Source organism: Talpa europaea, assembly GCF_964194135.1.
Source record: "Talpa europaea genome assembly, chromosome: 2".
Taxonomy (NCBI): Eukaryota; Metazoa; Chordata; class Mammalia; order Eulipotyphla; family Talpidae; genus Talpa; species Talpa europaea.
The window spans coordinates 18417535-18430558 of record NC_140068.1 but is presented as its reverse complement, the minus strand read 5'-3'; positions in this window follow the sequence as shown (position 1 = coordinate 18430558).

The following is a 13024-nucleotide window of genomic DNA, read 5'->3' as shown; positions in this document are numbered from 1 at the left end:
CTACTCTCTACTTATTCTTTACTACAGTTTTTACATGAGGTTCAAAAATAATGAGACAAATAAATTTATAAATGAGGAAGATATTTTAAGCCAAATGAACCAATTTGTTATTTAACTCATTTCTAGAACTAAAGATTTCTTTGGTGTGTTAGTTTGCATTTTCTATCTTATAATGAAGAAAAATCCTGCAGGAAGGATCTAATGCAAGTTGCAGTTGGAGATCACTTCAGAAAATGTTCCAAATAAAAATTTTGACTTGTTCAAATCATTGCAGATTGTGTCCAAAATGACTTAAAATATTTAAATGTAATTGGTATAAATATTCACAGAAAAGCTTGGTTACCAGATAACACATATTAAATGTATGTATATTTATTTTGATTTCCACATTAAAATATTCTAGATAATAAAACAAACTTTTGAAAATGCCATATAAAATAGAATTTACATTTTATATCTGCTGACATGTTTTTATTTATCCAAATGCCAACACAGAGCTTTAGCACAAAAATCTTTGCACTGTTTCCTTTATAAACATTACCACGTATGTCTCAATCATGTTCCTCATTGCTTTGATACTTTTAGTCCATAATGAAATAAAGGTTTTTTTTTTTTATTAGTCATAGGATTCAGCAAGATAATAGAGTGTTTAAAAAATAAGGCTTAGAAAAACTGTAGGGATTGCACCCAGGTGGAAACTCATCTCGACCCCATTCATATTCAGCAGGATTCCAGTGTTCGTCTCTAAATGAGTTGGCTTTTATGAAATGCTAATTTGAATAATTCTCATATATATAATGTATACATATAAAGGTTTCTTATTAAATATATGAAAAACACATCTTTATATATATTTCCATTTTTCAAGGCTGAAAAAGTATTTTGGCAACATGAACAAGTTTGATGAATGGAGTTTTTAGAAAGATAGCCAAAGATTTGATTAATAAGAGAAGAATCCAAGTAGGACAGTCAAGACATCTAGTTTGTTTGGTTTTTGTTGTTTTTTTTTTTATAAGGGAATGAAAAGAATTTGTTCATCTTCATGTTGTTTCTTTGGAAATACAGATTAACTACAATAATTAAGTTTACTTTTAAAAAATTATCTGTTCCACATATGGGAAATTCTCAAGCTATATCTCTTATAGAAACTTTGATTTGGCAACACTACAAAATTCAGGGATTGACTATAAATCAGTTACTATGGAACAGTAATATTTGAACATGTTTATTTAATAATAAAATCACTAGTAAGATATATGTCTGTCGTATAACTCAGGATATGTTAACATTATCTGTGGAAACTCGATTTGATTTCTGATTAGGTTTTTAAATTCAATATTTTATTTTACTACATAACTACATAATATGCTATTTGCTTTCACTGCTTCACATATTAGATTAGAAAAATGTAATAAAGTATATCTGATTCAAAATATTTTAAACAGAATTATCTGTAAAGTGATATAACGTGAAATCCCTCTATGAATTGCAGTATAACAATCAAATATAAATCACCAATATATCCATTATCATTTTAGCCACATGTTTGAATATAACTGAATATAAATAGCTATTTTCTAATGACCATAGGTTGACATCATTAAAAAAATACAATAGGAGATAAAAGTAGGGAGAAGTCACAGCTTTCAATCTGTTGTTTAACTCAAAATTGGACAGAATAATAAAGAAATATAAGCGTACACCAACTTGTGAAAGTTGGAATGTGGTAGAGACAATAAAACTACTGAAATACATTAACAGATTTTAAAATGACAGACAGCATTATGGACTGTAAAAAGAAAAATGGAGCTCATATGACTATATATTCTTTGAACCGGTTATCTAAAATTGAAAATAAATATTTAGCCATATGGAAAAATGCATAATGAGATGCACAAAAAAAGCCTCCATGGATGAATTGTGAACAGTCTTGAAGTTTCAAAAGGATTTGAGTGGGTGGCCCCAGGTAAAAGGCAGGAGAAAAGTGTAATCTGGGCTAAAGCATAAATGTATCCTAAGTTGAATGGCTTACTTAAGGAAGCTGTGGGAACTAAACTGTGTAAATCTACCAGAACATTATCTGTCAGACCTTTCAGAGAGACAGTAGCATATAACGGTGATCTTTGGATTCTGTTAACTGTTTGTGGGTTCCATATGTTAGTCTTGCCATTCAGGTCACTGAGAAACATCTCCAAGAACAATCAGAAGTACTATAGTTTGAATGTTTACTGGCTAAATGCAAATATGTATTTATTTGCATATATATGCAAATATATACATATATTAACTTAATTCTCATGAAAACCTTATTAGATAGGTATAATTCTTATCTAATGTACTACAAATAAGGAAAGTGTGGCACAAGTCAAAAAATTCTAGGTCATTCAACATTATGTGTACTGTCTCTCTAGGATTTTATTTCCTAGAGGCATTGTTTTATTTTATTTATTAATTTTTGTGTAGAAGAACTGGGGTGTAGGCCCAGGGTGCAGAGGGTGAGAGGATTCACCAGAGAGAGTGGGGAGCAGAACAGGCAGATTTATTGAAATACACTGCTAGCAGGCCGGGGATGGACCTCAGGACACAGCAGTGATAGCACAAAGCCTTAACCCCTAGGCCACCAGGGAGGCACTAGAAATGCAATTATTAATAGCATATTATCTCCCTGGGTTTCTGTTATAAAGTATGCCCAACACATAATAATCACTTGCATATGTTATAGATAACTCCCTCAAACATAGCTTGGAGTTTGAATTGGTTAGTAATTTTATAAAATAATGTGGACACTATCTTTCAGTCAATGGGGTATATTAATACTAGTGTTAAAATATGCATTTGGAGTTTTGAGAAACACGTATTTACGTTATAATGGATGAAAGGAAGAGACTTTTAGTTATCAACACAGTTACAGGGAGTTACTGTCTTTTCCCAGTAATAGAATATAAGGACTAACAGGAATGCTAACCAGAAAAAATACAGTTGATGTAAAACATGAGTCTAAGTAAAGGATTATAAGGTAGAGCTATTTTTAAAAATTTCCAGAAGCTTCCATATCATTTTCCATATGAACTGGACCAACATACATTGGAAAATGGTATGGTGATTCCTAAAAAGTTAAGACAAAAATAGAAATACCATATAATCCAGCAATACCACTCCTAGGTATCTGTCCATAGAATATAATAACATTAATTTGAAAAGATATATGCACCCCTATGATCATAGGAGCATTATTCACAGTAGCCAAGAAATGGAAAAGTAGTAAAGATCCATCAATGAATGACTAGATAAAGAAGTTGTTTTATATATATATATATATATATTTTGACCTTATATATATATATTTGACTGTTATATATATATATATTTTTTACTTTATCCAGTCATATATATATATATATTTGATGCAATACTATTGAACTATTAAAAAAGAAGAAATCCTTCCTTTACAACAACATGGACAAAACTTCAGGTGATTATACTAAAGACAAGTTTTAGTGGGCATAAATACCATTTTACCAGTCAGTAAATATAGAACACCACATCCTCCACTAGTGTCTACTTACAGCTGAAAAGCCTGGTTGAACCTGGTGGCAAACCCATAAGACATTATTAGCAAGGCTTTCCCTGCCAGTGACCAGAAGTCAGAAAGCTACAAAGAAGAAATTAACACTTTTTTTTCTGTTGCCTGGCAATATGATACTTTATTTGAAAATTCTAAACAGAATATGGCAGAAATAGTATACTCACAGAAAAGCTAAAGCTATATTAAATTTTTTTTTTTGTTAATTTTCACTCTTACTATCAAGATAGGAGTAAAAGGTACTGGCAATGTGATGAAAGGAGAATCTTCCATGCCCAATGTGCAAGAGTCACATTTCTATAGCATTAGTTATTCAAGATAGGATAGAGAAAACAGCACAAATTTTCTGTAGAAGGGAAAGAAAAAAACCTGAAAAGAATAAATGACACACAGCAGAACCAAATGCATTATTATCACAGGCATTTTGAAGAACTGTCCATGATATTCACCATAATTTCTGCTAATGTTACCACAAAGAAAATCAGGGAAAGGGCAAATACAAAGACATTAAAGCAGTCAACTTTCTAACCCAACTTAATTTCATAAAATTGAAATTCTGGAGGAATATGGTGACCAGAAGCAGAGAATTATGTTTTACACATAATGCCAGTGCCCAAGATGAAAAAAAAATATTTACACAACTTATGATAATATTCCATATTTGAGTACCATTTCACATTGTTTAGAGATGGTACCACCACAGTTCTCTCAATTATTTACTGTGCTATTATTTATTATACCATGTGGTATAGTATTGTTTATACTATGTCACTGATTCATGTACTAGCAGTGAAAATGGGTAGAATACTTACATTTTATATGGCAAAGGAATCAGCATTAGCCCTTCATTGTGCATGACAGATTGTGAGATTGCAAATATAAATATAATTAGACTGGTGCTATTTGAAACTCTACAAAAAGATGTAGACAATTAATAAAAAAAAGTCTAAGTAATTTTATAGGAAAAGGAAAGTCTTTAATAAATTGTTTTGAAAGAATTGTATTAACATTAAAAAATTCAAGCTATAGGACTAAATATAAAAACTAAAATACTAGATTTTGTGTAAGAAAATATGGAGAATATCCTTTCAATTTGGGGTAGCTAAATGCCCAAACCTTAATAAAAGAATATGATAAAAGCACAATAAGATATTAAAGCATCATCTAATAAAACTATATTAAAATAGACAACTCCTAGAGGAAGAAATTATTTGCAGTCCATATACCTGACAGATACTTATACACAGACTATGTAAAGAGCTGCATATAAATAACAGGCAAAATTAAGCTAATACAAAGTAATAAAATGTTGCAAAATATATACACTTCACAAAATAAAATATGAATAATGACTAAGTGCATACAGGGTGATCATCATTACTGGGAATGCAAATTACTACAAGGAAAACCCTCCAATGATGAGAGAGAAAAAAACAACAAATATTGGCAATTATATGAAGTATCACAAGCTCCCAGGAATTGCTGTTCAGAAGATAAAATTCTGCAATCAGTTTGGAACACATTTTAACTTCAATATACACAGCAGAGTAGTGGTCAAAGTTATCAAACAAAATAAAACTATTATTTATCAACAGGAAAATTAATGACTATATTATAGTATATTCCTACAACACACTACTTAAGAGGGAATAAACTATAGATCCATGCAATGACATGTGTGAAAACTGAAAACTTCTCTTTAATGACAGAAACCCAAATCAAATGTTGACATTAGACATCATTCCATTGAGATGAAGTGAACAGACAGAACTAAACTATCATTAAAAAAAAAAAAAATCAGACTAGTGGTTATCCACACTGTGCTGGGAATAGTAGCAAGGGTAGGAGGCATAAGCAAAGTTTCTGGGGATTGTGCATATTTTTTGAACTGCTTGCAATGTGCATTACATGAGTCTATATGTTTATAAAGAGTCACTGAATTTTGCACCTAAGGTCTGTGCATTGACACTGTATGTAACCAAAGTTGAGTAAGGGGAGGGAGGGAAGTTAAGAAAAAATAGCTTAGCTTTCTAATACAGTTTCAGACTTCTAATCTTATGGGCAGATAACATTTTAATGGTAGTGGGACTAAAATAGATTGTGAATTTTTGTCCCATCAATCACAGATATCTTAAAAATATACACACCTGCAAACATATTCTGAGAATCTGTTGCTCTTTCTGGGAATGTTTTTGAAAAATTATTTTCTTTATTATTAAAATACATATAATGAAAACAGCTCTGTCACATTTTAGAGTGTAACACCATTTTTATATCAACTGCAATTACTACTTTTTTATGTTCTGCTACTATTTTATTTGTTTTACCCTATGTTGTCTACAATGATATATTTTATAATAAAAATGTTACTGCCAAAAATTTCAAGATGTCAAATTTATTTTCCACATGAATGAGATATAACTTGACTCTTCCAAACATCTTAGAAATCTGAGGAAAACAGATTATATATTGCAAAGATTTAAAAAAATAGGTAGCGGTGAATAAATAGAACACTAACATTTCTAGACACTATCCTGATGCTTTTCCCATATCAATAGGAGTTTGCATATTTTGTCGTAGTTTTCTTTTGAAAGCCCAGTGAGATATGAGCAATGTGTCTTCCATGGTCAGATTGAAATGATGAAATTTTCTTAAAATAGTAGAAATTAATTGTCATCAAAGTAAAATCAATGCTTTATTTCTCAGGGCACCATCTCAGTTCACGTATTTTACATGCTGTGCTCCACTAGTGCAGTGGCCACATGGGGGAATACAGTAATGACATCAACTGACAATGTGATTAAGACCATTTCCATCAAAGTTGACATACATCACCCCTTATCCAGCCTTTGGACAGTAACACAGGCCACCGCTATGGCTGCCTCACCATGACGATTGCCAGCACTTCTTTAGACCACCTGCTATCTGGGCAGCATATGATACCTCCCTCACCCTTCAGGCCATCATGATCCTCTTCCCAGTGTAGCAAGCCCAATGTAAGGGGGATCTTCCATGTCCAAGGCATGAAAAATAATCATCTTTGAATCAGCATATATTCCCCCTACATTTAAAATGTTTCTTTGAAATTCAAAGGTCATGTATTTTATTTTTATTCTGAATTTTGTAATGTCATTTTTACTTGAGGCAGTGAGCATGAAATATTCTGTCTTTAGTGGGCTTAGAAAATAGCCATGCATCTAATAAATGTGGATATGGCTTCATAAAATCTCACAGCAAATCTCGGTATGTTGAAATATTATTGTATCACAATATACAGTTTATATATGCTTTCCATGAATTTATTTATTTATTATTTATTTATCTATTTATAGTATGAACAAGTTAGGGCAGATAAATGCCAGTGGTAGTATCTATACTGCCCTTCCAAAGCACAGACCTAAATAATCCTCCCATCACATGTACTCAAGTACTAAACTCCAGCCCCACGATTTTTTTTCCAAGTCTTTACTACTATAAGTAATGTTCTGCTTTCAGAACTTTTATACATCCATTCAGCTAACTGGAATATCCTCTATTTCCCAGAATATTAGCAAATCTCACATCCTTCTTGTTATTTAAGGGAGAATAACTTTATCTGAAATAATCCACACCCTTTTAATCCCTTTGAATATGAATCCCTTTATCTTTTCATTCAAACATGGAAATAGCTATAATGAAATTTCATTTAAGCAACAAAAAAGAAAGATATTTAATTGAATCCAACAGAATCTGAGACCATGATAGGAATTTATTTCTGGTCAAAGAAGGATTTGTATTTAAAATAAGGAAATCTGAGTGACTGTGTCTCTTTTGATGGTTGCTTTTAAGAGTTTTCAGGGGGACTTCAGCTAAACCAGTTACCTCTTCCTTCAATAAACCACAAATAAATCATCTTATATTTCAATGGAAGCTGTTAGTCTTAACATTGGCTCCTCCTTTTTTGAAGTCTTTTGCCAGTGTACTCCATGGACCCAAATGTCTGCTCTGGTTTCCTGCCAAGACCTGCCTTCTCTTGGAGAAGGTAATGGTCTAATCTAAAATCTAAACCTCCTAAAAAAAAAAAAAAAAAAAGTCTCTTGGCCGTGAACTGAACCTTCCTGAAGTTATTTCTAAAATTCTATTCAAACAAAATTATTTTCATGAAAATTTACTTGTGAACTATACAGTTGCCATGTATATTCTTAACAAAATACACTACTGTTGGCAACATTAAAACACTGGGTATGATTTAATGTCATGATTTAATTTCATGGAAAATCATGCATCTCTAACATTTTATCAAAAACATTGCTATCAAGTTAATTTTTAAATTACAAATGTGGCAATGTGTGCATTATTTGTAATGTGTAATTGATACAATTAATGTTTCGTGATAAACTATGCTTTAAAAAGCACAAACATGTTGTTGGAATGAGTTTTCCACAAAAGTATTCTGGTTTTCAGTTAGGAATGTAGAATATGTTTCAGATCTTTTCTGTGATCGAGAAAAGAAAATGCTGAGAAACACTTTTTGATTTATAGTGAAATAAATAGAGCAGTAACAGACATTTTTCAGGTTTAGAAATTTTCTACTCAATGACAAGGCTCCATAAAGACCGAGCCTCATAAATTATTGGGATAATTTCATTCAGAGTTCAGGTTTATTACACTGAGGCCAACATACTGGATATAATCCTTAGGAAAACAATAGCAATCTGGCCTGTCTTATGAATAGATGGGAAAATGGGTCAGGAGCAATTTACTAATTCACTCAGCAGTAAAGATAATTACTGTTTTTAATGATAATGTACTACAGGCCCATCTAATTGGTTCATGCCTCATGTTTAAACTGTTCTAGCTTAATAAGTGCAAGAACATTATATTTACTTTGCTTGGTCTAAAAGCATATGATACTGGAAATTGACCTTTAAATGATCCCCTGTGCAGTTCTGTACTATTTGTTTTGGATTATTGGAAGTCTTGAATATTTTCAGCTAAAGTGTGTACTTGTATTATATATTTTCATGGTCTTCTCATATTTTCCTTTCCTTTCTGTTGTACCCATTAGGACACACTGAATACATTAAGAAATGCATGGACTTGAAAAGCACAGACCAGAAAATTAAAAGGAGAGGGCTCTTTAAATTATGAGAGTTAGAGAAACAGGTTCAGAAAAGAATCTCAAGCTTCTTCAGTGACACCTACTTCTGTAGAACAAATGAATGTTATTTATTTTTGTCTCCATCATTGACAGTGGATGCAGCATGGTATAAACTACTGTATTTATGACATCAAGAATGCTATCCTTTGAACACATTAGTCTCAGTTACAACTAGGTCATTCTTTTTTTAAGTTTCTTCATTCTTTCTGCCATGCAAATGATTTATCACTTACAGCAGTAATTTTATGCTGTAATATTGTTGCAGCCAGGGTGCCAGAGGCTGCCAAGTTTCTACATACCACCATCAACATAGCAGCCAGAATGACACCCTCATTTCCCCAGGTTATACTGTAAGATAACACCATGCATCTCATTCTCCATGAAGATTCCTCAGCTGAAGGAATTACTGCCCCCCCCAGATGATGTCACCTTTATGATGCAGCATATAAGCAATGACTCATCAATGTATATAATATTAAATGAGCAGATACTTGTCTCAATTCAGGCGTACTGTGCAGGGCCATCTTAGCTCCAGGAATCCCTTTGTGATATTCAAAGTTTTTCTTTTCTTTTAATGATTGTAAGGTAGCCCACATTTTCATTTTTCCTCAAATGTTTCTTTCAATCCCAGATAATTGTGGAGATCTACGACACTGCCCAGTTTCCTCTATAAAAATTTTCTCCATGTAAATATCTCATAGGCTCCTGTCCAGATAACCTAACCTGTGAAACTATCTTACCTTTACCTTTTCTCAGTTTTCTATAGCAACTTTCTAATTTGGTTTCTATTTGGTGTTTGCTTTTGTTTAATTTTATTTGGTTGGTTGATTTCTTAACGAAATAATTGCATTCAATACACATTTCATATATAGCAGTGATTTGAACAAAGATTATAAACAAACTGAGTTTTGTATTTATGTATATCTTTCTTTCATTTATCTCAGTCACACCATCTAAGGTTATGTTGGCAAATAATTTTAACATACATTCCCTAGTAAATGATCCATGACTAATTTGTAACCAGAACTTTAGGTTTATTTCTGAGAAAGTTAAAGTCAACCTTAAAGTTAAATTTAATTGCTTACATGTAAATTTGAAGTGAAACAAAATACACATATGCACAATAGTCTGACATTAGGCCTCATAGATGCTTATTCTTATATTAGCATGAGATGGTCAATAAAATTCCCAATTATCCATGAAATCAAGGCTCACACAGATTTTAGCAAAGAGAAGAGTGACTAAGAAATACTGAAAAATATTGAGTAGAAAGGCCACACTGAGATTTGACATTTAGCAAGGAGATCAATGCCAGGTGATAAAAGATTTTAGTAGTAACAGTTCTGAGTTTGCATTCGGTTAGTGAAACCTAGGGACACTACAATATCTGAATGAATTTCTTTAATTTCTAAATCATTCTCCAAAATACAAATCAAAATACTGGGCTAACAGGAAATTTCCCATTTTCTCTTATTTCAACTGGTTATCGTAGGTCAATGTTTTACTATTAAGTTATAAAATGTAATATAGCTAGAAGATTTGTATAGTAAACCTTACTAAATTTACTTGGTTCTAAGTTTGACTAGATTGAATATGGAGGATAAAGAGATGTGACCTCATTTTAGACCTACAGTAATGTGGAGAGCAAAGCAAAACCAAAGTGTTCATTCATCCGTTTTTGAGCCTTTTGACTAAGTCATTAACTGGGTATTGATTGTCATATGCTGGGTTCCGAAAATGGAAGATGAAGAAGTGAAATCTCTTCACACCTAGTTCACATAATCTAATTAGGAAAAGATTTGGAGAAATTCAAACATTCACTAAAATTTGAACTTTCAATAATCTTGGTTATTCTTTAATAGTATTAAATATATATTTTTAATCATATGATTTTTTTGTGCTATTTCACAAATGGAATAACATTTCTCTAAATTTAATGGTCTTACTGTAACTGTCCTACAAAATAATTTAAAACTTTTTGTGGTTTCAGTCTATTTTGAAAAGAAACACACTTTCCTCATTATGCTGATGTAATTCAGGTAAAATTATCTCTACCTGCTGGTTGGGGCCTGTGGCTACAGTCAATCTCCAGTTCATTAAAGCACTCCATTCCTTAATTTCAGTGAGCATATAGGGATCCACATGTGATCCAAGTCAACCAAAACCAGTCTGAATACTGAGAGATGTTCGCTCTTTCCTTTTAACCTTAGAGCATTCAAGACTAATTGACTTCAGCCAGCTTAACACAATACATGAAAATTATCACAACTTGACCAACTCATGAAAGAGTGAACATAGCTGAGCCAAGCTATGGAGAAAAGCATTCAGAGATCATTATGTAAATATCTATCCATCCAAACCTAACACTGGAATAACTGTTGCACTATCATCCTATGATAATATCACATTATATAGAGATTTCTTGAAAATCTTCTGAAATAATACATACAAATATTACTTTTGAACATTTATCATTCACCATAATATATATAACAGATGTTTTAGAATTTTTGTATTTGAAATACATGGCTTATAGTAAGCACTCAGGAAATAGAACTGCCTCTCTTGCATACAAGTTGGTGATATCTTTGAGCCTTTGTTTCTCTTTCTAACTGAATTTGAAAAGTAGAGGAGAAGGGCATTTTTGAGTCAACAAAAATAGGTCAGCCCTTGGAGAAGGTAAAAAAAGGGAAAACTCAAAATATTAATACAACCTTTTCTTTTTTCCTCCCCATTTAGTCAGCAAATTAAGGGAAAACATTGCCTTAAAAGGTTTTCTATAACTTGAGTCACAATTACCTATCCCACCTTTGTGAACTTTATCCTAATTTTTGGGAATGTTATTTGAAATTCCATTGCCGATCAAGAATAAAAACTACAGACTACTTAGAAACCACCACTCTGTCTTAGCAACAAGTTAAAAACTAAACAAACTTAAATATAAAAAACTTCTAGGAATCAGAAGCAAGGTTATAACACAGAGCAAACAGAAGCTCACAAGATTGCAGAGGCCAAATGGAAAATAAGGAAAATAACAACTTACCTGAGTAGAGAACTGTAATTGATGAATTTCTGGAGGCTCACTGTTGAAAAGTCTGCGAGTTAAAAACTTCAGAAGGATCCAAAACTTTGTGACATTTATCTCCAGGAGTTCAGCCAGATTCTCACAGTGATTATCAAGAAAATGCCTCATCTTCTTCTTACAGAGAAGATTAAGAGGTGCCATTTTGAAATATATCAGAGCAATCTGGTCTTCTTAACAGTATCTGCCCTAGTGGAAACAAATTTAGTAGACCCTAATCAGCTGGGGCACTAGGAGAATGTAACTCACCTGGGGGAAACTAAATGCACAGGCCCAGTCACTTAGTCTCCCACAGAAACACTGTAGCCCCTCCTAGCCATTCTTCCCCACCTAAAGGCAAACAAATAAACACAACAAAAACAAGATACAAGTTTACTGAAGCATAATAACAGGACTATGGGACACTTCTTCACCAACACTTTGTCATCATATAACTAAAAGCCTATTTGGAGAAGTTCCATTTACCTAATACAACATATCCAGCTATGAAGACAAAAATTACAAGGAAAAACAACAGACAGGAACACAGTAAGATTAACCAGAGAAATCATCAAAATCAGAGATTGTACGAATGTTTGAGTCATCAGCTGAGAATTAAAAAAAATAAACTATAATTAATAGGCTATGGGCTTCAGTGGGTAAAATAGATAACATGTAAGAACAGATTGTCAATGTCAGTAAAATGGTGGAGGAGATTGGGTACCTTTATGGTAGTGATGTATGGCAACATACATCTGAAGGGGTATGATCCTGTATTTCCAAATCATGAAATAGTGTTGTATTTCAATGTTAACTTAACTAAAAGTATATTTTAAATAGGAATTAAAATCCTAACAATCAACCAAAAGAAATGCTAGAAATAAGAAACACTATAATAAAAGAATGCCTGGATGGGTTTACAACTATATTATATCAGCCAAGGGAATAATCTCTTAAACTTCAGGATATTGCAATAAAAACATCAAACAACTATAAACCAAAAAGAAGATAGGTAAGAAAATAATCCAAGAGGGTCTCCCCTGGTGGCGCAGGCGGTTGAGCGCTGCGTTGTGAAGCTGTCTGCAGCCTCTGCAGTGCCGGTTCGATCCCGGCTGGCTGGCGAGGGTCCCACATGGCACAGCAGACCTCTCCTGTCTCACCTGCTACTCCCCTCAGCAGTGTGTTTTGTCAGTTTGCCTGTTCTGTTCCCCTCTCTGTCTCTGGTGAATCCTCTCACCCT